The 25,171-nt window shown below is 41.9% G+C and overlaps 1 protein-coding gene across 1 annotated transcript in view; it reads left to right on the top strand.

Annotated features, from left to right (window-relative positions):
• The first annotated feature begins 287 nt into the window (after positions 1 to 287).
• Positions 288 to 25,171, top strand: part of cntfr (ciliary neurotrophic factor receptor) — a 252,365-nt gene continuing 227,481 nt past the window's right edge. Inside the window, exon 1 of the mRNA XM_032539218.1 lies at positions 288 to 522. The gene's annotated coding sequence lies outside the window, so the exon portion shown is untranslated. The remainder of the gene's footprint in view (positions 523 to 25,171) is intronic.

Here is a 25,171-nt window from a genome sequence, read left to right as displayed (position 1 = left end):
AGTGTTTGTTTGCACAGCCTACCTTGCATAGTGTGAACTTCAATGATTGGTGTGTGTGTGTGTGTGTGAAGATATTACGTGTGTGGGCTGTTCCTTCCACTACCCTCAGCGGTGGCTAGGGGGTGCACTGTGGACATGGTGTGTGTATGGACAAGAGAGAGAGAAGGGGAGAGAGAGAGTGAGAGAGAGAGTGTGTGTGTTTGTGTGTGTGTGTGTCTCACAGTAATGTATTCCTGCCTGTGGCTGGGCTGGTCACATGGGGAGAGCAGCCTGTTTAAAACAGCCTCAGCTCGCTCACTCAGAGCAGTGCGAGACACAGAGACAGACACACACGTTCTCTCTCTCCCCTTCTCTCCCTCTTTCACGCACACACGCAGGCACACACACATGCGTGCAGACGGCAACTTTCCTCTATCGGACTGACACTACACACACGCTCCCCTTGCGACAGTGCAGAAGAGGATAAGGAGCGACAGATCAGAAGAAAGAAAAAAAGAAATACAGAAAAAGAGGAGGTTCCCAGTGAGTAGCCAATTGATTTTAAAAAATTATATTTTTCTTATTTCGATTTTTGGACTTTGCTCTTCTTCAGCGCTGTCTGACCGGGACCTGACAGGCACTGAATGAGGGAGCAAGAGTTGGATGGAAGGGACTGTGAGAGAGGGGGGTGCAAAGGTGACAGACGAGAGCGGAGATGTGGTGCTAGTGCATCATGGGGATACCTCTCCATCAATCTGTCCCTCTGTCTGTGAGATCTAATGCTGTTAATTAGCAGCGTGCGCTTGGAATGAGAGGAATGCCATTGCGCAGAGCTAGTGGGGTTTGCTTCGGACTCTTGTGCTTTCCTGGTTGTGTGTGTGTGTGTGTGTGTGTGTGTGTGTGTGTGTCTTCTCTGTCTTTTCGTGTTTTGTATACCCGTTGCATTGTGGTGGTCAGCTGTCCTGATGTAGAGCAGATTCCCCTTTGAGACACACGGTGCTCTGGCTGTGATTAATAGAAACTCATTGATATGCAGATGGAAGAGGATTGAAAACAGCACTCTGTTCCAGTGATATGAGTGATGTGGAAATGGGCAGTCAGGTTGCCTCTCCTCCTCCACCTCCTCATCCTCTCTTCTGTCCAACTGTCTCTGTATCTGTCCCAGTCGGTCCTACTCTATCGCTGTCTCTGGCTCGTTCATCCTCCCTTCTCACTTCCCTCGCTGCTCCTTCTTGTCGCCGCCACTGATCTCGGTCTCTCCCACTTCTCGCTGTCCTTTCCGGTTCTCCATTCTTTTCATTAACTTTTCTCTATGTCTTCAGCGCCCTCCATTTCTCCTAATGTCTCCCCCTCTATTTCTCTACGTCTCCTGAGCTCCAAATGCTCTCACCCCCCCCCCACCCCCCCACGCTGGTACATGCTGGTATCCTTAGTATATCCCTCAGTTGCATAGAAAGAGAGAGCGGATCGCAGAGTTGTGAGGTTGCAAGGAGGGGAGGGAGAGGGAGAAGAAAGAGAGAGGAATGAAGGAGAAAGTGGAAGGGGGGAGGGGGGGGGGGGGGGGGCATTGAAAAGGCTGACACTGGCTTCGACAATTAGCCCGGGGAGTCCGTCCTGGGGTGCTATTCTGAGAGGGGCTTTGGCCCCGGGGCCCTGGGCTCTGGGTCACGGGATGCCTTGACCCCTCCAGTCGACAGCTAGGCATGGGAGCCATTATCACGGCCTGATTGATTAGCACTGAGCGGAAATCCCTTTTCTCTTCACTCCTTGGGAGAAAAAGACGGGAGCTTTTTGTCCTTTTGCTGCTGCTGGTTTAGTATCTGCCTGCCTGAGTGTAGAAAGATCTGGCTCTTATTTTTTTTTTTACTGTTGTCAGTTATGGAGGTCTGGTCTCTATATACCTTGTCTCTTCTATTGTGTTTCTCTGTCTCACGTTTCTTATCCTAGACAGCATGAGTGTGTGTGTGTTGTAGTTGGTACTATATGTATTGAATCCCAAGACCGCCACGTTGCTCTCTGAGAAAGATGCTGCTAAGATTTGTTGGGGGACTTTCTGATATTCCGAGGTCTGAGCTGATTAGGTTTTTATTGCATTAGTTCTTTTACTGTCATCATTCTCCGAGCTTGTGTGAGTTATGCACCTGCAGAGATTGTTGGTGATGCATTTGAGAGGCTACCTGAAGGTTGTGAAGGGGCGAAAAAAAGCAGTGAAGGCAATGGAGAAAAAAACTAGGAGATAAAACAAAAATGATGTGAAGGAAAATGTAATAAAAGACAAGAGTGGTGGGGGAACATATACTGTGGGACAGCTTGGGAAATTGAACTCCTCTCTTCAGTCTGTGTGTTTCCCTTTTTATTTTTGTCTCCATCTCATTTCTCTGTTTCAATCTTCCCAGTCCCATCTCTTGCTAACTCTTGCTACTTTTGCTCCCCACCCCCTTCCCTCCTCAGACTGGGAGTTTAGCGGGGTGTTTAGCCCAGCTCTCGGCTGATCAAAGCAGTGTGTGTCAGACTGGGCTTAGCCCAGACACTCCTAATGGAGCACCGTTTTCATGCCTAGTCGGTGGTGGAGCGGGAGGGAGAGATGGCAGGTTTTTGGGGGGGAGGGGGGGATGAAGAAGTGAAAAGAAGGTGGGGGGGGGGGCTAGAAAGACAGCTACACAGACAGACAGGCAGACACATTGAAAACTGGGTACAAATTAGAAGGGACAGGCGAGCAGATTAAGGCAGACAAATAATGAAAAAGATAGACAAGCGGGAGCAATGACACTTGTTGTCAATAGCATACATAGAGGCACAAAGCCCGAGACAGTCATATATAGAGAGAGGAAGACAGACAGAGGTAGGCTAAAAGTCTTTCCAGCCCTTTTTCTAGTGGAGACCAACAGGGCATACAGTTTAGGACACACAGGATAGCTCCCACACTGGTTTGGGTTTAGGTTGGAAGCAACACCAGACAGGAAGAGGCCTGTGTGTGTGTGTGTGTGTGTGTGTGTGTGTGTGTGTGTGTGTGTGTGTGTGTGTGTGTGTGTGTGTGTGTGTGTGTGTGTGTGTGTGTGTGTGGGTGTGTGTGTGTGTGTGTGTGTGTGTGTGTTGTGTGTGTGTGTGTGTGTGTGTGTGTGTGTGTGTGTGTGTGTGTGAGACAGAGATAACGGGGGAAAAAGAGAGACTTGTGTGACTGTGTGCATGGAAAGCATGTGTGTGCCTGTCTGTGTACTCCTGTATGCCAAGCACCAGACAGACATGCAAGCTTGTAAACTGTATATTGATTTTTTACCTTTTTGACTATAAAAACCTGTCTAGACGTGGGGCATAACCCTGAAATTCAAAGTTTTATATCTTCTTATTTAAAAAAAAAAAAATGTTGAAAAGGAAATAAATATAATTTCTCAGTAAAGTAGGGGGGAAAAAGTTAGGCGACTATTTTTGAGAAAAGTCCCTAAACTGGAGACTGGTACTTACATCACATTAAGGGGCCTATGTGATGTCAGAGAACAAGATAGTGGTGACAGTTTAAAGTGTTCTTGATGCAAATAGGTTAAGAAGTGATGTCGGGGTGGATCACCTGTCACTTAAAGACTGATAGAAAAGTACTTGTGTTTCTGTTTCAACTGGAACTGTGCTGTTACCAACTTCTCTCCCCTGTCATTCTTTTCCTCCAGTTTCTTCCTTTACCATTCTTTTCTTTCACACTCTCCATTACTTTACTAATCTCTCTCGCTCCTCTTCTCCCCCCTCGTCCCCGTCCCCGTCAAGTGTCCCTCTTTATCCCATATGATATCTTCTCCAATCCATTTACTTCTCCTTTTCTATCCCTCGCTTCTTCACCCTCCTCCTCTTTCGCTGACTCCCCACCCTCAACCCTTCTCTTTTACTCTCCCAGGTCCACTCTGTCCCAACTTCTCTACACTGCCTTTTTTCTCTCTCCTTGCCTCTCCTCTCCCATCCCCACCTCGCAATGCTGGTGTTTATGCTTCAGACAGAAGAAAAGGTAAGATAAAACTAGGATAATATTTCCCCTAACATACTTACTGCCTGGGTAAACATCCTCGGACAGATGTCCAAACGTGGGCCTTATCAGAGGAGGGCAGGGGGGGGGGCGCGAATCTCTCTGCTGTAACGTACACAAAGACTACAAATTAGAAGCCGGTGTGGAGTGCCCGGGGGGGCTTTACGGTGGTAGAGAGAATCAAAGACTTTTTTTTTTTGCCATAAAAATTAAACAGGGATTGTAGGAAAGCCTTCACCTTCTGACCATCGCTGTCACTTGTTGGAATAGAGAGCCAAAGTCACGCCCTTCTACTTCCGGCCAACGGGACCTATCTTTTAAAAAAAATGAGAGATAATAATGATTTTTTCGATCCCGTTTGAATTGAGCCATGGATTACAAATATGTTCGTCAATTTAAAAGATAATTTCTCAACCGAAGAAAATTGTTAAACAGTTAGAGTATAAGACTGTGAAAATACGTAATTAGATGCACACTTCAATGTCGCATGGACGACGTTTCACTGAAGCTACAATGTCTCTGTGTTTCGTACCGGGGATGGAACGTCACGGATCTTGCTCGTTCTTTTGCTTCTCTGCTGAAAACGCTTCACTGGATAAAACACATCCGCTACGATAAGGTTACATGTGTTGTGGAACAGAGCTAAGCTAGCTAGCTAGCGAAATTGAGCATCAAGCTAGGTGACTTAAATTGTGTGAAACGAGAGATGTAGTTCATGTAGAGTTTTTTCACACAAAACTAAGTGGTACCGTGACAAACTTAAGGCTAACTGAGACTTTCTTTGGCTGAAAAATGATCTTTTTAAAAATAATTTGCCTCTCCCTGTTCACTACCGTTCATATTTGTTCCGATTTAAGGTCCCATGAGGTCCACCACAAAGGGCGTGACTTTGACGCTCTATGACAAACATCACTTTACCTAATTCACAAGAGAAGCTTTTGGCTGTCGTCTCTCTGCAAGCTAGGGGTGGCGAAAAAAATCGATACAGCATAGTATCGCAATATTTACAGTGGCAATACTATCAATACACGTATGTGTTGGTCAGTTTGACTGCTTGACAATCCCATTTTGCAGCAATACAATTGAAGTGATATGAACAGAGAAATGTATCTTTTTAGATTAGAAGTTAGAAAAAGAGGTTATAAATTGCAATATATCACAAAAAAATTGCAATATGTTTAAAATCGCAATAATATCATATTGTGATGATTTCGTATTGGGAGGCGTCTGGTGATTCCCACCCCTACTGCTAGCAGGTGTGTGTGCTTGGATGTTCGTAAAAGACGCACCGCTCTGCAATCGCAAGTGGACGCCGTGCCTATTGACCGACACGATTTATGCTTAGCAGTTTAATTTCTCTGAATCGGGCTCTCCAGCAAGTAAGATCTGTAATAAGCTAAACCTGTTATCACTGTGTCAGACGTATTTAATCAACATGTCTTATGCTGCTCATCCAATTTCCGGGTTGTAATCTACAATTTAATTTAGCCACTAAAACTGTTATGTCTTTGACTTCTCAAGCAACGAATGTTTGACGTGGTATGACTTTTTACATGTTGCTTGTAAATCTAAAAGCTGAACCGAGTTTGAATAAGATTCAAATAAGGATTTAGTATGATTCAGATCCAATGAGCTGATTCACTGGATTTGGCCAAATGCTTTCCAACTCCAATCCTAGGAGAGGCTGAAAGAGGGAGGAAACGTGAGAGGGAGAGAGGAGCAAGGATGGGAAGAAGTAAATAGGTAACTTTTGGCTGAGCGTATTAGTGTGCACATGCACGCATCCGAGACATATTACATGCCTCTGTGATACAAATGCAGGCGAGGTCTTTGTACGCAAAAAGCCTCCAAACAACAGCGAAGAAATGAGAAAGATCCCAACCCTCTCTCTTGCTCTCTCTTGCTAGTTAGATATGCCACTTGCTGTGTGCTTTTATCTGAATGCACCTAAGGGTGGGAAAACATGACAAGATTTTGTTGCGACTTGGCCCCAATTAAGCAGGCCCGCATGCGTTTCAGAGATCTGCATTTTCCAACGGCTTCCTCTCTGCACCCTGAGCTAGAAGATCTGGCTCCGAGGGGGGACTCGGTGTGTTATTATTTCGCTAATACGAAATAACTTTTGTGCTCTTCTAGATTAAAACACTCTCAAATGCCATAAATCTTTTCATAACTCTCTCATTATGCATCAAGACGTTCAGTTACGGAAAGTTGTAAAAGGTTTATGAAAATGTATTGGCTGTCTGTGGTTGTGAGCTTCTCTGCTCGTGTGTTAGATCTTTTTTGTATGTTTGTGCTCCTTTTGCTGTCTTTTTGTTCTCTGCTTTTGAGACAGTGTCTGTCAGTCTGTCAACTTTGTGTGTGTGTGTGTGTGTGTGTCTCTGCTTGCCTCCGCTGCATTTTTCTCCTTCGACAGTTCTCCGTCCCCTGTAGCATTCTTCCAGCACAGGTAATCGAAGAGTTTGACCTCTCTCTGATCAAAGCAACCGAGGGATGAAAGGAGGGAAATGGATAGACCCTTTTATGAATATGCATCCCTCACCATCACTCCTTCTGCACCGCAACTAGACCCAACTGCTCAACATATGCACATGCACACCCAAACAAGCACACACAAAAGCTGGCTCCTCCAGTAGGGGGCGAAATGCCAAACTATATTTCTATTGCAATATTGTATCTGTATGTAAGTGTGTCCCCCCCCCACAGTTATTGACCATCTGACGGCCATTTGCCACCTCACAGCAGTAGCACACTTTAATCTAATTGAATATATGCTAGAAAAACACAAGCACAAACTCATTTTGTTTATTTCTGACTCATAAAGTACTCACATTCAACATGTCAAAAATGCAACACACACACACACACACACACACACACACACACACACACACACACACACACACACAGACTTTACGTTTAAGTGCATATTCAAGATCAGCAGAGCTTAATATGCCTCCAGGCTACAGTGCCATTGTACAGTACATAAGAAGTACAGTAATACATAATGTAGATGTGTGATGTGTGATGTGTAATTCCCCTTCCCTCCATTCCTGCCTTCATCAGTCTAGGCTTGTATGAGTCTGTTTCCTGCTCAGGATTATAGACTAACTTGCTTGCATGCATTTTTATTAGATGCGCACCAGACTCATTGCTTGCTCAGTACATGTTGAAAACATCGCTTAAATTAAATTAGCTCTAACCATATGTAGTCATGCTGCATTCATGTCGTAGGAAAAACCATGTACTATTTTCGACTGGGAAACATTCACACTTTTCTATGTTGGTGTATAGCACCTTTTTTCATTGGCTGAGTCAAATGAATCTGTGTTAACAACGGATCTTATTTTTATGTCACTGCATGTTGTTTGGGTTCTCACCCATGTTTCCACGGGTTTGTTAACAGTTCTCTAGTCGCCAAGTAGCAGCTATCAAACCGTGGTCAGAAATTGCCAATATCTCTTTGACATTTTTTCCACTCAGCTGCTCATCTGTATGAAAGGACGTGGATGTAGCATTAGCCTTTACCGAAATCAATGATTCCCGCCGTCACCTGCTCCTTTGACGAAATGCATAGCTGCACAGTATGACTGCCAAGATGAGACATTTATAGTTTGATCTATACATTAATAATTTACCATCAGCGGAGTGATAGGCTTTGATCCCTGAGTTGCTTTTTTTTATTTTATTTTTTATTTTTTAAACAATGCACAGCTTTTGTTAAAACGCTGAAGGCTCTTTTAAGATCATTTTTCAAACAATCTGTGTTTTTTTTGTACTTTTTGTTAATGAAGTTATGTTGTTGCTGGCAATGCTGCTTTTCTTTCATTTTTCGTTTTCGAAGTAGAAAAGAATGACATCGCTGCCAGTGTAGAAGAGAATTTATTTTCCATGGGCGACACAAAGTGAAGGGAAAGCCGTGTTATAAAATGTGACATCCTCAATGCTAAATTGCCCGTTTAAATGTGCATGCTGTGAAATGTTGCCTGTTTTCTGCATCCTGATACCATTGTGTCAAATGAGATGAGTGAAGAGACGCGTGACTGTCGGGGAGAATTACAGGACAAATTACAGGGAAAATATGGCAACGTAAGAAGTGAGACAAGAAGAGGTTAGCAGACAAGACTGGTCGTTCCTGAGACACAGTGGTCGGGAGCAGTGACAGGAAAAGTTGAATCTAACAACAGACAAGAACAATTTCACCTGAGGCAGACTAGACTACAACAAGCACCGAAGAACTGGACAGAGCATATGTGACTTGTTGAGGGGAGGATTAGAAGAGACAGGAGGACTTGAAAGACGACTTGAGAGGTTAGGGGGAGGCTAACAACAAAAGTGATTGTGGTCAGAGAGGAGCAAGGAATAAAGAAGAACACAGGAGATTCAATTATGGAGCAGAAGACAGTTTTACTGAAGGATACCATCGGGCATGATTGGGACTAGAAAGAAGGTGGCAGATTAGAGGAGGCAATGTGAGGAGTGGATAGTGGGATGGTCAAATATGGGAGAGGAAGACGAGGAGTAATGGGAGGAGGTGAGGGGAGGAAATTAGAGGTTAGGAAAGACTTTCCGCAGACACAACGGTGAGCCGTGTATAGTACGAGAAGACCCGGAGGAAATGATAAGAACAAGGTTGCCGAGGACCTTGGGAGCCTAACACCACTATGACCACTTGTGTGATTGAGGTCAGCGAAGACGACGGAGTGAAAAAGATTAGAGGAAAATGAAAAGGGACATGTCGGACAGGTATGGAGTCAAGGTGGGGCTTGCGGATGTGACAGTGGTCAATGAACAGAATCAGATGGAAGGAGAGGTTGGAAATCAACTGAAGTGAGGAGAGACAAGAATTCAGACGGACCCAAGCATCACCATTTGAGGTTTAGCTGTCCGTGGGCAGCAGGAACACCCCAAATCAAATTGGATTTGGTGTTTTCAAATGGTGAAATAGCAGGTGTACAGCAAGCAATGTTTTGCAAATTACACATCATCTTCTCGGGAGACAAGTGTGTGAAAGGCAGTTGCTGTTACAATTTGGAACATGCTTTTATCAAAATAACCTGAAAACATTAGTAAATTAGATTTAGTTTTTGCCCTGATAGCTGTTTTTCAGTTGCTGTATATGATATATTCAGGTCTGCTCTCGTAGTACATCAGCAGTGGGATGCTGAAACACAGACACTCATTTATATTCATGTTTACTTCTTTTTTTCTTTTTCTTTTTCTTTTTCTCTTTTTGACTCAAATTGAGACCTGACGTCCGCACCCCTGTGTGTAGAAAATGTTCTGGGATCGAGCCACGTTATTAATAATGCAATGTGTTAAAAAATGAATGAATTTTTCATCAATTTGGAAAAGCATAGTTAAGGCTCCAACATGAATGACATGCAGATATCTCTATCCTTGTTTTGGGGGATGATTTCAGATCTATTTGTTTATCTTTGCTATGAAATATATATAGATATGCTCCTGGCACTGTTGGCTCTACGTGTGTGAGTTACTGTGCAGCTTTATGTCCAGCCAATGTTTTTGTCCAACAATGTTTTTGTGTGTCAAGCTGCTGTCTGTACATGTGTGTTACTGCTTATATTTGTCTCGTTCCATCTTCGTTCATATATCTGCTTTTTGATATAAGCTTTTGCCTTCATGCACAAGTGTGTGTTTCAGAGTGAGTGCCTCTCTCAGAGCCGGGGGCTTTTAATCTATTAAAGCCTGATCCTTAAACACTAATCAATGCACCCTTTTATATTTCCATTACATTGTAGAGGGAAAGGGATAAATAAAGCATGACAGGGGAGCTCAGTAGTGGCTGCATAACATTGGAAACTCCCAATGGTTGATCAAGTGCATAGGAAGTGGCCTGACTTATTTGCCTCAAAAACAGGTAAAACATATCATTCAAATTCATTCAATACTAGATATAAGACAAATTCATTTGAATTAATACACAGTGGTGTTGTGGTTGGCAATGTCGCCTCACTGCAAGAAAGTTCTGGGTGCTCCGGGTTCCTCCCACAGTCCAAAGACATGCAGGTTAGGTCATTTGGCAGCTCTGTTACCCCTAGGTGTGAATTTGTGTGTGTGTGTGTGTGTGAATGGTTGTCTGTCAGCCATGTGATTAGTCTCGCATTGCTAGACAATTGAGTATGGTCTGGCTACATAGACTTATCTATTCTGGGATAAGGAAAACATCGCTCTTGTTTCTTCAAACCAATCCTAACCATCGTTGGCGCTCAGCCACAGTAGCGGAGGTCGCGAGATGGGAAGTACGCGCAAGATGTTGGGCTTCATCCATGCAATGTACATCCTTTGAGCCAACCCATCCAGTCTAGTCCTAGTCTATATCCACGACCTTCCACTTCCGGGATGGCCTCATTTCTGACGGAAATTCCACCATATGTTGTTCTTTTCGTTACCTTTTGCTTTCTTTGTGTTGGCATTGTGTTGGTCTTTGTGTGGTTGATATATGAGGACCATGGTTAACTGTTCCTCAGATCTCTGCAGAGTAAATCCAGACAGCTAGCTAGACTACCAATCTGAGTTTTTCTGTTGCACGACTAAAACAACCTTTGAACGTACACGTTCCACCGAAACAAGTTCCTTCCTGATGCTTCTTTGCAGCGGCACTGTGGCTCCGTCAGCGCTGAGCACCATCCATGACAATTGTGATTGGTTTAAACTCAAGAACCAAAAGGATCGTACACGACCCCAAACGGCATCTCTGATTTCATTTTCAATCATTTAATAACCATGAAAGACAGAAACTTACTGATTTTTGCAGCTAAAAGTGAAAGAGCTAGTGGTCACGGAAGTCTCTTCGGGTTCTTTCTAGCCTTTACAGGCGATTAACTCGTACCTTTTTCAGGGTTGTTAAACATTAAATCCAAACTGTAACATCCAAGATTTATCCACTTGATGTCCATAATTTATCAAATTTTTGCTCATTTCTGCCTCTAGCTCCATGTCTTTGCTAGAGCTCCCATGATGCAATGCGAGTTTGTTTACGAATGGGAAGGCCGGTTTGTAACACATTATGCCTCATATGGGCATTTGAGCTGTTTTACAGAGGAGAAAGGCGTCACTGTTTTGAGATTTGGCATATATTTGGGCCTTTTGTGAAGAAATAAATAGTTTGTGCTTTATATTAGTTATAATTTTTTTTAGAATAGTTTATTATGTTTTTGCATGAAAAGGATAACTGTTTTAGACAACGCAAATGCTTGTGTAGCATTGATGTGGGTGTAATATCTATAAATATGACATTATTTGATTATTGGCATACATACATATTATTGGCATATGTATTTTGTCAACTGTATAAGTTGTAATGATTATATCTTCACAGTGTGACTCCCAAGACATATGAGAAGTGTTTTAGAGAGGAGATTGGCTTAGTTTGTACTACTCTGTGTGTGATATCAATACATATCTGTGAGATTCTTGTCCCGTTTTATTTATGTATTTGTCTTTAAGGTCCTACAACCATTTTTAACATTTAAGTAACCTCACTGCAGCACAACTGTTCTAATAGCCCACTTTGTCCTGAAACTAAGGATGTTCATATATTGACTGTAGACAACAGAGTTCATGTTTTACAAGCTTTTTTAGAAAATAAAACCAGACGGACAATAAATTGTAAAAATGACCTTAGGTCTCTGAGGGTTAAAGACCAGAGCACTTTGGCTCCCCTCCTGGAATGCTGGCCAGACCCTCCTGGCTAAAGGAGACTAGGGTGTACCTCACCTCTCACCCACTGTCATCTGGGATCAGATCCAGCCCTCGGTGGCCCTGTAAAAGAATAAGCAGGAATAGCTAGTGGGTGGATGTTATGATTGTTTTGACTCATCATTCTATCATTTTGTATCATTTTGCCAACAGTTTAGCAAGATTATTTAAAAGACTCTGTTTGAAATGTCAAAAATCCACAGGAAAAGAAGGAATTGTTTTTTAGCAACGTCACTGCTGGAATGGTAAAGATGCCCTCTTTGTTTTTATCAGAAACCTCAAAGAAGGCAGCCAAAGTGCGGAATAAAATGTGGCCTCAACAAGTGGAACCATCTCATCTGTGTCTCTGCAATTAAAGGATGATGAATGCGTTTACTTGACACCTCCTCTTTTCATTTAGACAGATAATTGCCTGTGATTGCACAAGAATCTGTGCTTTTTGTGCTCTTTTAGCAGACCTGTGTCATTGTCCTCCCACCCCTTTTTCTTCTTTAAATGTAGTGCTCCTTGCTCGCAGCATTGTATCACGTATTTCCTTTAGACCGTGTTTAACTGGTGATCTAAGCATTGTAGCATTCAAGTGTCAGGGGAGAACACTTTCAAGCTATGCGGCCTACAATATGCACTCCTGTTTTAGGGATGATTTACAGCTAATATCTACAGTGCAACAGGAAGCCACAGTTGCCCTCCACCCCACCCCTCACCCATTTAAACCCACTAAACTGACAGTATTTGCCTCTTCTCAAAGCACACTTTATTAGCTATGTCTGCATGTGTACATGTCCCTCAACCCCAATTAATTTAGTGTACTTAAGTGGCAGATTTGCATTAGACTGTGCTGCTAGCCTTCGGAGTATACTTTATTAGTGTTGTCTGGGTAACCGGGTAAACCCCCCCTCGCCCCCAGCTACCCCACCCATCCCCTCTGTTCCAACATGCACACGCACCCATTTATTTGAACACAGTACTTTCTTCGCTGGAGTGTTCGTGTGTGTTTTTCCGCTCCGCTGTGGTAGTTTATTAGCAATGTCTCCTTTGATAGTTAGTGTGCACGCTTGATTATGGCTGAAAGGGAGTGGGCCGGGCGCTGGGCTGGAGGAAGTCTGCCTAATGATATTAACAACATCCTTTATTGGGTAGCTACTGCAGGGAGAGGGAGGGAGGGATAGAAGTAAAGCAAAGGGAGGGGGGGAATAGTGTAAAAGAGTGCATAGTTAGAACCAAAAAGGGAAATGGGGGAGAGGAAATTTTGGGTAAATCAAAGAGACAGTGTGTGGAAAGCGGAGGGGAGGGGGGGGGTTAACATGTCAGGGGATTTAGCCAGAAAAAAATAAATAAGGAAAAAGGTCGATAGACAAGGGGCGGGGAGAAAAAAACAAAACAGAACAGAATTATGGAGAGAGGGATAATCTCTACGTGTCCCTGACCCAATACTACGATGGTAGATATTCTCACCCCATCTTCGTATATTTTACAGAAGTGTTAGTACCTGTGTGCCCGTCTAATAGAAACTTTGCAGTGGTATCACAAATCGCCTAGCAACCGTGTGTGGCTCCATCATGGAGGTCCACTGGGGGATTAGCTGTGTGTGAATAATGGCGTGTGTGTCTAACAGCTGGCCAGGACAAACAGAGATACCTGGGAAAAGGATTGGTGTGGTGCTGATTTGAGTCAAGTTTCGTCATGTTTTATTAAGTAGCAGGGATTGTCTGGAGAGGAAGACATTATTTCTGTGACTAATAGGCTCATATAAACAACTAAAGAGATACAACTAGAGAAATTGAAAGCTATATATGATTTTAATTTTAGATTTATAAAGAAGGCAAAGTCAAACAAAAGGCCAGACAGTCATGGCAGATTAAACCTGACAACTGAATCCAAAAAGAGAAAAGCAACCACGGGTTAAATGCTGTCAAGGAATAGGAAGTTGGTTGTTTTCACTGGTGGTTTTAACATTGAGGTCGGCAACAAATCAATCAGCACAAATTAAACATTTGTGTATTTAAAAAAAAAAAAAAAAAGTAGCTCTAAAATCATATTTAATAATTTGTATTGTCTAAGTAGGGCTGGTCGATGTGGAGAAAATAAAATATCACAATATTTTTGACCAAATACCTTGATATCAATACCGCAATGACACTGTAGTGTTGACTTTTGGTGCTTTCACAAAATATTTACACAATGAGATTTTTGATAAATAATCATCAGTTATGTGGATATAATGACTAAGTGGGTAAAGGCAAATAATAGAAAAAGACAACACTTATGTCATTACAATATCCAAAATCTAAGATGATATCTAGTCTCATATCACGATATCGATATAATATTGATATATTACCCAGCTACATATGTTTTAGTATTTTTTGCAGACATCACTTCTGTCAGTTTATTTTTTGTAAATTCTTGTTCCCATATCTGTGTGTTTGCCCACAAACACATGCACATTATTCTTTTACTCCTAATGTATTCAACTTTAAACAAAAAAGGAGTCAAGCTGAAAGAGGAGGCATCACCTATCTCCAGGTCTGGGGTGTTACTTCCCAACACACATTCACACATGTACACGCTACATCCACAGCAGAAGCACAAAAGACGGGGAGTGAATGGAGGGGGATTATTTACATAACCGGTTTATTTCCCTTTGTGTCATCCACATCAACAGACACTCAATAAGATAGCGGTATCTTCTATACACTGGCGTTGTGTGGTAGAGAGCGTGGAAAGCACGCACGCACACACCCACATACACAGATGTATACAGAGCTATGCTTGTTACTGTATGGAGGTTCATTAAAGACAAAACTACTGAACGAGCGCAAAACAGAATTGAGTTATAATTATTCTGCAAATCAAGATGCGAGAGTGAGCAGGAATACATTCTCAAGAGTAAGATTTTCTCCACGTGTGGATCACTTGACGTTGTTATATGCCTCACATAGATACATTCGGTTACATTTGAGAGGTAACATGAGCCTCCGAGGACAAAACTTTACTTTAAGGTCTAATGAAAGGGATTTTACACTGTTGTCACTTTCAGTTTAGATACAAAAGTATGCAAAACAATCTTCAACATATCAATTAAATTCACAATTTTGACCCTGCTCAATCTTGGGGGCTTGTTTTGCTATAACAAATCTGTTTCCGAACTGTCGCAAATCTTGATTTACGGACGTTTTCTTTTTATATTTTCAAGGCTCAACGCAAACTTTTCAATAAGGCATCAGCTTTTGGTTGCCAAAATTGACAATACGGTTGCCATGTTTTAAACTGCCTATATTTGGAGCATTTTAATTTCGTATGTAAGTGTACCTCACATTTTAATAATGAAAGAGTGAGAAAGAGGCTCGCAATATAATTTCCCATCCTTCTCAAATTGGGGTGCAACGGATCACAAAACTCACAGTTTGGATCACGGTTTTTAGGCACAGATCTGACCAATTTTAAAATCAACACAAAATAGTGGGGTTGAATTTAGATTATTAAGAATGTAATAACAATAACTTTTATACAATAAAACAACAATTAAAAACAATAATTACTTATTTTACCAGTCAGATGCTGTTAAACAACAAAAAAAGGGGATTTTACAAAAACTTTCAATGCACCCTGAGGTTTACCAGTGTACCAGAAAACATAACCTTTATTTCAGTCTGTTTTTGGAAAGTGAAAGTTTCATGCCGTGGGACCTTTTAATCCAGTTACTACTGTAGCTAACGGTAGGCTAACTGAAATCTGCCTTGCTATTCTGTCCGGTAGATACCAGCCACCGCTGCCATTTTAGCACCGGTTTGTAACACACGCTGCAAACGTAAACAGAAAATTGCTTTGCCTGTATAATTTCTCGGCAAACGCGCGTGTGTGGAAATCGGTCGCACAGTAGCTGAAATATTGTGTTAAGCATGAACGTAGATAGTGGTTAAACTTTATAGAGACAACCAAATAAAATCTTGACTTCTTTTGAAATAAGATTTTCCAGTTTTGTAGGTTTTGAAATGTCTTTTATTATATAAAAAAACAAACAAATATTGAGCAGTTGGTTGCAATCAGAAGGCAATCAGAGGCCATGAAACGGTTGCCATTTGACTCAATCTGGTTGCCAGTCGTTACTGTCGAGCCCTGATTTTTTTATATTTTAAACTCATTTAAGAAATGTTCTATGAAACAAAAAGACACTTCAAATAAACCTGCATGGATAAAAGAACAAGTTGTGTCTTTGTCTTGAACTAACTTCTATGTTTCACTGCAGTCACATTTAGAGAGAAATGGCAATGATATTGAGGAGAAAACCACGCGTGAAACAGCATATGTCAACAGAAGCCATCAAAAGACAATGTTCTACCCTGTCTAGCACAACAACTAACACTCCCGTAAACACATACCGTGCAGAGCTGTCGCACATGCACATCCCACCTCACGCACAAACACTCGCAAACAGACGGCAAATGACATGTGTGTCATGAATGTGTGTTGATTGGTAAGCAGCACAATCCTCTCCCACTAACACCCAGTGAAAGCTGTCACCTTGAGAAGCTTCGCTCCACACAAAAAAAAATGTCAGGGCTGGCAATTTCCTCTGTTTACCTTGGCAAGGTGCCTAAGGTCCCATACCCCTCCCAGATGTGTGTTTGTGTGTGTGTGTGTGTGTGTTTGTGTGTAGGCATGTTTTTTTTTTAAAGATTTGTTTTGGGCATTTCAGCCTTTAATGGAAAGGACCGCTAGATATGAAAGGGGATAGAGAGGAGGAAGACATGCAGGAAAATGTCCAGGTTGGACTCGAACCCCGGACCTTCTCCGTTGAAGCATGCACCTCCATACATGTTTGTTTGTCTGTTTGCGGGCATGTTGGTTTCTGTACAAGTGTGTGTTGGTTATGTGGCGTGTGTGTGTTTGTGTGTGTGTGACAGAGAGACCTAGACAAAGACAGATAAATAAATTGTTCTCTTGCACTGTGTCTCTCTGTAAGCAGTGTCAGCATCTCTCTGCACCTGTGGCTAAGGAGACATATCAAACACACACACACACACACACACACACACACACACACACACACACACACACCCACACACACACACACACACACAGTCGACTGTCACACACTAGAGACACACTATCACACAGCACAGAAGCAAACAGAAATGCATGCACAGGCGTGAACTAAATGGAGCGACAACATTTTTAAAATCCACACGTCCTCAGTTTGCAATAATCAGTGTAAACACATACACCTTGTCACATATGGTTAACGTCAACAAGTGCATACACACTGCATACATACACACACATTATCCTGGCGACAGGCTGACACATGCATGCACAGATAACCTCTAGTCTGTCAGTGTTAAGGTATCATTTTAGCCTAGAAATCTAGACGCTCCCTAGCGGCAGCAAATATAATTTGCAGCCAGTGTCACCTAGCAACCCTCTGTTGGCTCGCGAGCTGGAAAAACTAAAATCTAGTCAGGCCAATCGCATCGTGTATAGACGGTGGGCGGGCGAACACAGTGACGGCAGAGTTGTGATGGTTCCGCGTGAATTCGCTGCTACTTGAAATGAAAGAAGACGGCTGCTGCTGATGGCGAACTGCGGCCTTTAGAGTCGGCTTTGGCCGCAACTCTGGAAGACTTGGAGTTAAGCAGCGAAGTCATTCTCATAAAAAGGAAGATGAGTTTAATCTATTAACCAACGTTGGTTTTGGTTGGTTGTAGCGCTATCCTATTGCGTGCAAAGACAACTGCTTATTCCGCCCCTCGGATTGAGCCCTGCCAACGGGGAGTTCCCCGACCCAACATCTAGATGTGTGTCTGGCTTGTCAGGCTAGTATCATATGTCTTTTCCCACAATCTTCATTTTGGTAGAATGTGAATGCCCTCCATTTGTGTGTGTGTGTGTGTGTGTGTGTGTGTGTGTGTGTGTGTGTGTGTGAGAGAGAGAGAGAGATAACAAACTATATTTGACTTGGAGGCAGAGTTCAAAATAGTCCCTTATCGGGAAGGATTAAATAGAAGAATAACCTCACCTACTTTGAATGACTTCAGCTTCCGTGCGTGTGTGTGTCTGTGTGTGTGTGGATGTGGGTGTGTGTGCACATGTCTCTAGCTTTTTCTTTAATTGCATCAACCACATGTTTGGGTTTTACTGTGCATTTGTGTGTTTCTGCTTGTACAGTAAGCGTGTGTTTCTGTTCAATGTGAACGTCTATATATGTTGTGTTTTGTGTTAGTAGCCTTTTTATTTACCTTTTTTTTAATTGTCAAATTAAAACAACTGCTTCAACATTAGAACCTTGGAATGCTTTTACATTCATAGCGTCGAAATAAAATCAACTTTAAGGTCTTGGAAGAGCAGGTTCCCTCACATTGACGTCCTTCAGCAAACCCACAATGTCAACAGAGAAACCACCCTGGCCAAACCAAGACCGGACAGAGCATGGCGACTGGCTGCGTGAAGCGCCACAGTTCTTCGGCCAACAAATTGATGCCTGGTGGATAAAAACCCTGTACCAAACAGCAGCTGAACACACCATCTGTTTCTCTGCGATCCCACTCATAAGGGAAACGTATTTTAATTTATTTTTATTCCCCTTGTCATTTCATGGCCAATGCTTCCATCCTACAATTTTCTGCCATCTTGTTCCTGTTGTCATTTCATTTCTGTTACTGGGTGCAGGTTTATCGGAGCTTACCATCTTAATGTTGCTGCTTATTTTGAGGTGGGACTTTTTTTTAAATAAAACCCCTTGTGCTTTTTTGTTGCTCTTTCACAGCTGATTATGGATATTTGATCTCCTCTGATTTTTTTCAGCTTTTTATCTTTTTATTTATGTCAGTCAAATCAGCCTTTATTATATTTAAAAGTCCCGTGGCATGAAAATTTCACTTTACAAGTTTTTTTTTTTTTTAACATTAATATATGTTCCCCCAGCCTGCCTATGGTCCCCCAGTGGCTAGAAATGGTGATAGGTGTAAACCAAGCCCTGGGTATCCTGCTCTACCTTTGAGAAAATGAAAGCTCAGATTGATGGGCCGATCTGGAATCTTGCTCCTTATGAGGTCATAAGGGGCAAGGTCACCTTCCCTTTCTCTGCTCTGCCCGCCCAGAGAATTTGGCCCACCCATGTATAGAGACATCATGGCTTTCAAACAAGCAAAGTGTCAGTTTGCCCCCCCCCCCCCCCCCCCCCCCCCCCCCCCCCCCCCGCCCTCCTCAATAGACAGACACGGAAATGGTACGTCCTAAGGAAAGCTCATTGTGGGACTGGCTCTAGTGACTGTAACTCTGCACCAAGACTGAATTTTGGGAAAGAGATTTCAGATATGGTATCAGCGGACCACTAAGGTCTATATAAAAGCATTCAAAGAGCACCATGTCATCAGACCTTTCAACATTTTGGTATAATGCAACCCAAAGTGCGTGTCAAACCGTAATAAAAATTATTAACTATATTTTCATAAACTTTGCGTCATAAAAGTCATGTCCAACAACCTCCAGTGGATTTCTGCCGCTGCTGCTGTTCGTTATGTTTTTCTGGAGAAGCCACATTGGGAAAGCATTTCTGCTCAGCAGAGAGCCCAGAGGCGGCAGTCATGCAAGCCTTCTGCCATCTCTCCCTCCAGATGCAGCCTTTACATGCTCCATCTGTGGCTCTGGTCTGTGATCGCTCCCCACAGCCACCTGCATCAGGGCCATCGCTGCCAGCCACAACCACAATTAGTCTCATCCACCCCGATTTAAGTAACATAATCTTTGTCTGTTAACGTGTGTGTGGGTGTGTGTGTGTGTGTGTGTGTGTGTGTGTGTGTGAACAAGAGTTCAGAATGCTTTGTTTTGTTTTTTAGTATGGTCATTGCCGTATCAACTTGCGCAACATCGCAGCAGGTTGCAGCATATCGGTAGTTGAAAGAAAATATCAGTAGAAAATGGCACTTTAAAATGTAACTGCCATTCGTTTTTTAGTGGTGCCTTTTATAATTCAATCAAATGTGAAATTTGTTCAATAATATTCAATACCAGTCAAAAGTTTGGGGTCACTTACAAATTTCCATACCACTCACATAATACCTGCTGAGTGGGTGGCTAATATTTAATGAAAATATCTACATTGCTCATTATCAACAAACATTCATCCAATGTTCCAAAGGCACATTGTGTTTACTAATCAATATCATTTTAAAAAACTAACTAGAAAAACATGGGAGAACCCTTTTGCAATTATGTAAGCCCATAATGTAATCTGAAAACTGCTGCCCTGGTTAAAAAAACAATGCAACTGATCTCAGCTGGTATTCTGTCTATAATGGAGCGCAATGGAAATTTCTAACTTTTGACCGGCAGTATAATGTTGGACATGATTTGCTTTTATCTGTTTTTAAATTCAACAGGCAATTTGCAGTTGCATTTTAGCCGAATACTAAAAGCAGCAGAAAAGCAGAACCGACAACATGTCTATCACCTTGTACAGCCATAGCTGTAACTCAGTTTTTCCTTCTTGTGATAATTGAGTTCTGGCTGGCAGACAATCAACTGGCCGAGAGCTGTACAAGACAATTAAATAATTCATAGTGAATCCATATGATGTTGTTTTATGAGAACATGCGGCATCGAGAGATTTTACACATGCAACGCTGTTTGCAAGAGTGCTTGTGTACATGTATGTGCGTCAAGTCTGTATGTGTTTTTGAGAAAGACCATGTGTAAGCTTGGATGTGGATGTGTTTGTGCGCACGTGTGAAAAGTGGATTAGATTTCACTGTGAAGGCATGTTGAACAGTCGGTCAATTTCCTGCTGCACGTTCAGTTTTCCCTCACCATGACAAATTCCTCGATTTCCCCAACACATTCCTGATGCATTATTGGTCATGGATATTGTATGGTCCCACATATTCCGTCTCCCTGAGTCTGGGAAGTATTGAGTTGCTTGTGCGCTTATGTGGGTAAAAAAAAGAGAGCAATGGAAAGATGGAGCAACGTGTAAGCCAACAATGTTTTATCACCTAGTTGGAGAAGATTTAGTGTCATGTCAATGGAGTTTTCAAGGAAGTCATAATTCTGGCTTGCTTTATTTGAATTTCATGGCTTTCTAATTGTCTGTATTTAGAGCTAAAACCAATTTGCGATGGGAAGCCATGCTACAGGACCTCAAATTAGACTCCCTTCTTTTAAGTCTATAAGACCTACTTTGCATAGTTTGGTTTTTGTATTAAGTCTGTTCATGAGGTTTTCCCTGCTACTACTGTTAAAATAAGATAAGGAAAGTGTTCCTACAAACAAAAGATCAGTTGACACTTTCAGTCCGTCCTCGCAAGATTGTGGGTCTGAATGCAGCTTAAAAAAAACATGTCATGTCATTAAATCCAATCAATCCATTAAAGCAGATACACGATGCCACATAATGACGATACAATTTTTTTTCAGACCTTCCTCCATAAACAATGTGCCAAAATGGGCTTTTAAACCAGAGGGATGTTGTCTGTGAAGATTAAGTGAATGTTTGTAGTGGCAGTGGGGGAACTGACATGGCTTGAGGCGTCCATATTGTTGAGGAAAGTTAAGGAGGTTTAGCTCAAGTGTGAAATCCATATTGAAGCCCTTCGGTTATGCTCGACTTGACGGGTTGCGTTTGGGGGGGGGGTGTTTTCACATCTGTCTGTGTGTGTGTGTGTGTGTGTGTGTGTGTGTGTGTGTGTTTGTGTGTGTGTGTGTTTGTGTGTGTGTGTAGTGCGTGCATGTGCGTGTATGCATCTATTTTTATACTACCTTTACGTTTGTTAATATACAAGTATGACTGTGCATTTAGTGTATCACACTGGTATTTGTGTGTGTGTGTGTGTGTGTGTGTGTGTAGGGGGGGTATAATTCATGACCCTTAAGTCCATTGACTGGTAACTTAAAAGACCAAAATATAGCAAAAAAGTCCATATGGTACTTATCATAAGCGGCCATATTTTTCCATTACTTGAAGCAATTTGTTTTAATTGCCTACTTAGAAGTAATATGGCCTCAAACTAGCATATTTTATTTTCATAAGAACCTAAATGAAATATGAGAATGCCTATTAACTGCCACGATTATGTTATAATAATTGAGTTGTCAAGACTGGAAAGCCTCTTTAAGATGGTAGTTACACAGCGTTGTGTGTGTGTGTGTGTGTGTGTGTGTGTGTGTGTGTGTGTGTTTGTGTGTGTGTGTGGGGTGTGGGGGGATTTTTGGATCAGATTATCCCACTTAAACTTTTAGATATAGAGAATGAAGACCTAACTGTCTACAATTAGAACTGCTCACTCTCCAATTAATGGCTCCGCGTTTAACTTGATTGTTTACACAGAAAGCTACTTGTACATTTTAGAGAGAAAAAAATGATCATCAGATCCTGATATGCTTTGATGATGCAGATTGGCACATGACTGCACTTCCTCGCATTACAACCGCATTGGCAGTGAAGTGGATCCTCAGGGAGGATTCCTTAATAGCACTATGGCCTCAGTGTGCACTGCATCCTGAATGGCTTGAGGGGTGTTAATTAGTTTGAAATAATCCCCAAATCTTCAGCGCTGTAGTTTTAATACCAAAGTATATAACGCATCAGTGAGATGTAAGAATTCTGCTGAGTCACAGTTCACGAGGGGCTACTTAATTTTGCTGATAAATGGCTGCGAGGGAAGCTTACACGGGACAATTTAATTGACTAAGCATAAATTCCAAATCCGCACATAGGTCACCGTCGTCATCCCTCCTCTGATGGTAACCATGCCCATTGCCTGTACTGTGTTACGAGCTGAACAATATCCACTGATCCAAGATCAGGTCACAACACATGACTAAATCAGCTTCACTGTGAGACAAGCCAGTGTTGGATTGGCGCAGCTATTTTAAGATAATTTGTGCGATGAGCAATGGCAAAAATAATAGAAAGATGAAAAGCTAACCCAGAGGAAATGGGTGAAAATGGCATTAGGAAAATACCTTTTGAAATCAACAGGGAGATAAAAAAGGAGTGAAATGTTAAGCACATTCTGCTTTCACTTGGTTGACATTGTTTATATTTAATGGTTAACGCACCCAAGGCTCCAGCTATTTCCTGTTGATGTACAGTACACAGTAGTGTTGTTTAATGCACACACACACGCCCACACGCACACAATCTACCAATAACCTCAGTCAGGGAGGATTATTAATATTATTGGAATAAAAACACACATTTTTCTCTGACAGTAGTTCCCACGTTGTGCTCGTGGCTATGCTTGACTCAGCTCTTCCAATCGTTTTTTATGTGCAAGAGGCTTTTAGAAAAGCTTTATGTTCAAAAGACAGGCATAAGGGATTCTCATGGGGCTGTGACACTCCCATTAGGAAATATGATTCTTACAATACAGCACACACATTAACTTAGAAACACACACCAGCTCTGTAGTCCCCGCCTGCAGCAGCAGAGACAGATTGTGCTTGCATTGTACCCCAACATGTTTTGGAGCTCTGACTCAAAATCGCTCTTGTACTATGAACTGCTAAACTGGATTTGCCGTCACGGCATCACGAGGTAGAAAACCCAACTTGTGGTGCTTTAGCGGTCGAGAAAACAGCTGAAAGTCTTTCTAATTTTAAATGCAAACGCTAGTACTTCAAACTGGCTTTCTGCATTCCTAAATTAGAGATTATAGATTCAGTTGTAAAGTTGTAAAGTTGAATGTACTGTGATATATTTTCATGTTTCTTGACTCCTAGCTAGCCTCTTAATCTCAGACAAAAACAAGACCTACATTTGATATGTAGCGAACTGTTTTCATTATTTAAGGAGCAGAACACACCTTTCCAGATGTGTCTGCATTTCCAACAGTGTGCTTAGGAGGAATACGTTATCAGTGGGTGTGTGAGAGGCTGGCATCAATCATGACCAATCAAATCAGCTCCTCTAATTGCCTTTAAAAGCAATGCACTCCCTGCCATGAGGCACTGACAGTTTTATTATGAAGAGTACAGACTGTCTTCTTCTGAGAGGAATAGAGGGCGGTCTGGACTGGATATTCTTGTCCTGTTGCAAGGCACAAGGGCCACCAAGGGCAGATTGGGTGTCTTTAATCTTGAAATAACTGTAAATATTGAAAATATTTGAGTCATCATGTTAGTACATTCTGCTCTAGTCATTTGAAGCCATTAGAACACCATGTTGACATGTATTATTCATGTAGTCACACAAATTGAAGAATTACACCATCCCCTGTTGAGAAAAAAGCCCCTCATGTCCTTATTAAACCCTTTTTAAACACACTGTGTAACACACAACATGTCATTAAGCCAAAAACAACTTTCCCTTTTTTCCATCGTCGAAAGGCTGACATTTTGGTGATGCCACCGCTTTAGAATGAAATCCTTTTGCATTTCTTTTTATTTCCACACGTCAGTGCAGAGGAAATATTGAATTCCCCAATAAATTATCTGAATTTGGATGAAGGTAAAACATATTTCTCTTGGCCTTTTGTTTGGATGGGATACTTTCTTAGATTCACACACGCTCGCTCTCTTAACACAGAGGTCTCTTAGCAAGGCAGTTAGGACTTCTCTTGTGTCAAGTCCTTTTAAGCCCGTGAAAACGGAGATTGATGCCAACAAATAGACTTTCCCCTGAAATAAATAAAAAATAAGGTAAAGCGTGTGTTGCACGACTAGCCCATTGATGATGATTATTGAGCAGGAAGGGCTTTCATTTCACAAAAGCAGCACTCTTTTGTGACAAAACCCTTTTATACTAGAGTATAAATAGCCTTTTGTGGTTGCTTGACTTTTAAGTCTTGATTGAATGTCCACTGCAATGAAAAAATAAAATGTTGTATCTATATATTGTACATTTTGATTGAGACTAGGGATGCACCAATACCACTTTTTGTAAAAATCAAGTGCTTACTTACTAACATTTGGGTACTTGCCGATAACGAGTGCCGATACCAGTACTTAATAATCCCTCCGGGGGCCGAGGGTGTTTTCAGACACAGACAATTTTGGCATCTCTGATATTGTTGTCAATAAGAACAAAGCAGTATTTTCAAAGTACCATGCCTTTTTTCTATTCAAAGCTCAGTGTCTGGGCCTGGACATTTCCCCGGGCTAGTGTCAAAAAATAAATCACATAATTCCTAATATCAAAAAACTGAGTTAAGTTAAGAAAGAATGAAGAACGCAAAGTCTGATGCATATTAAGTACCCATGTGGATTTACCGATCCAGTGGGGAGGATGGTATGTTTACGCCAGCAGCTAAGTTCACAAGAGTTTGTCCAAATTTGAATACTTATGGCAAACTATACCAGTTAAAACAGTTCGACTGCACACCGGGAGCTTTCGTTTCAACCTGTTTGTGAAAAACAAAATCGCTATATACGGAGTAGGGCTGGGATCGTGAAAACAGCGCTGTGTAGAAACCGCATGCAGACAGCAAATGGAAATATCACTTTCTTCATGTTGATGCCCAT

This window comes from Etheostoma spectabile, chromosome 16 (assembly GCF_008692095.1).
Source record: "Etheostoma spectabile isolate EspeVRDwgs_2016 chromosome 16, UIUC_Espe_1.0, whole genome shotgun sequence".
Lineage (NCBI taxonomy): Eukaryota > Metazoa > Chordata > Actinopteri > Perciformes > Percidae > Etheostoma > Etheostoma spectabile.
Note: the sequence above shows the minus strand (reverse complement) of the source record. Positions and strands in the feature narration are given on the sequence as shown.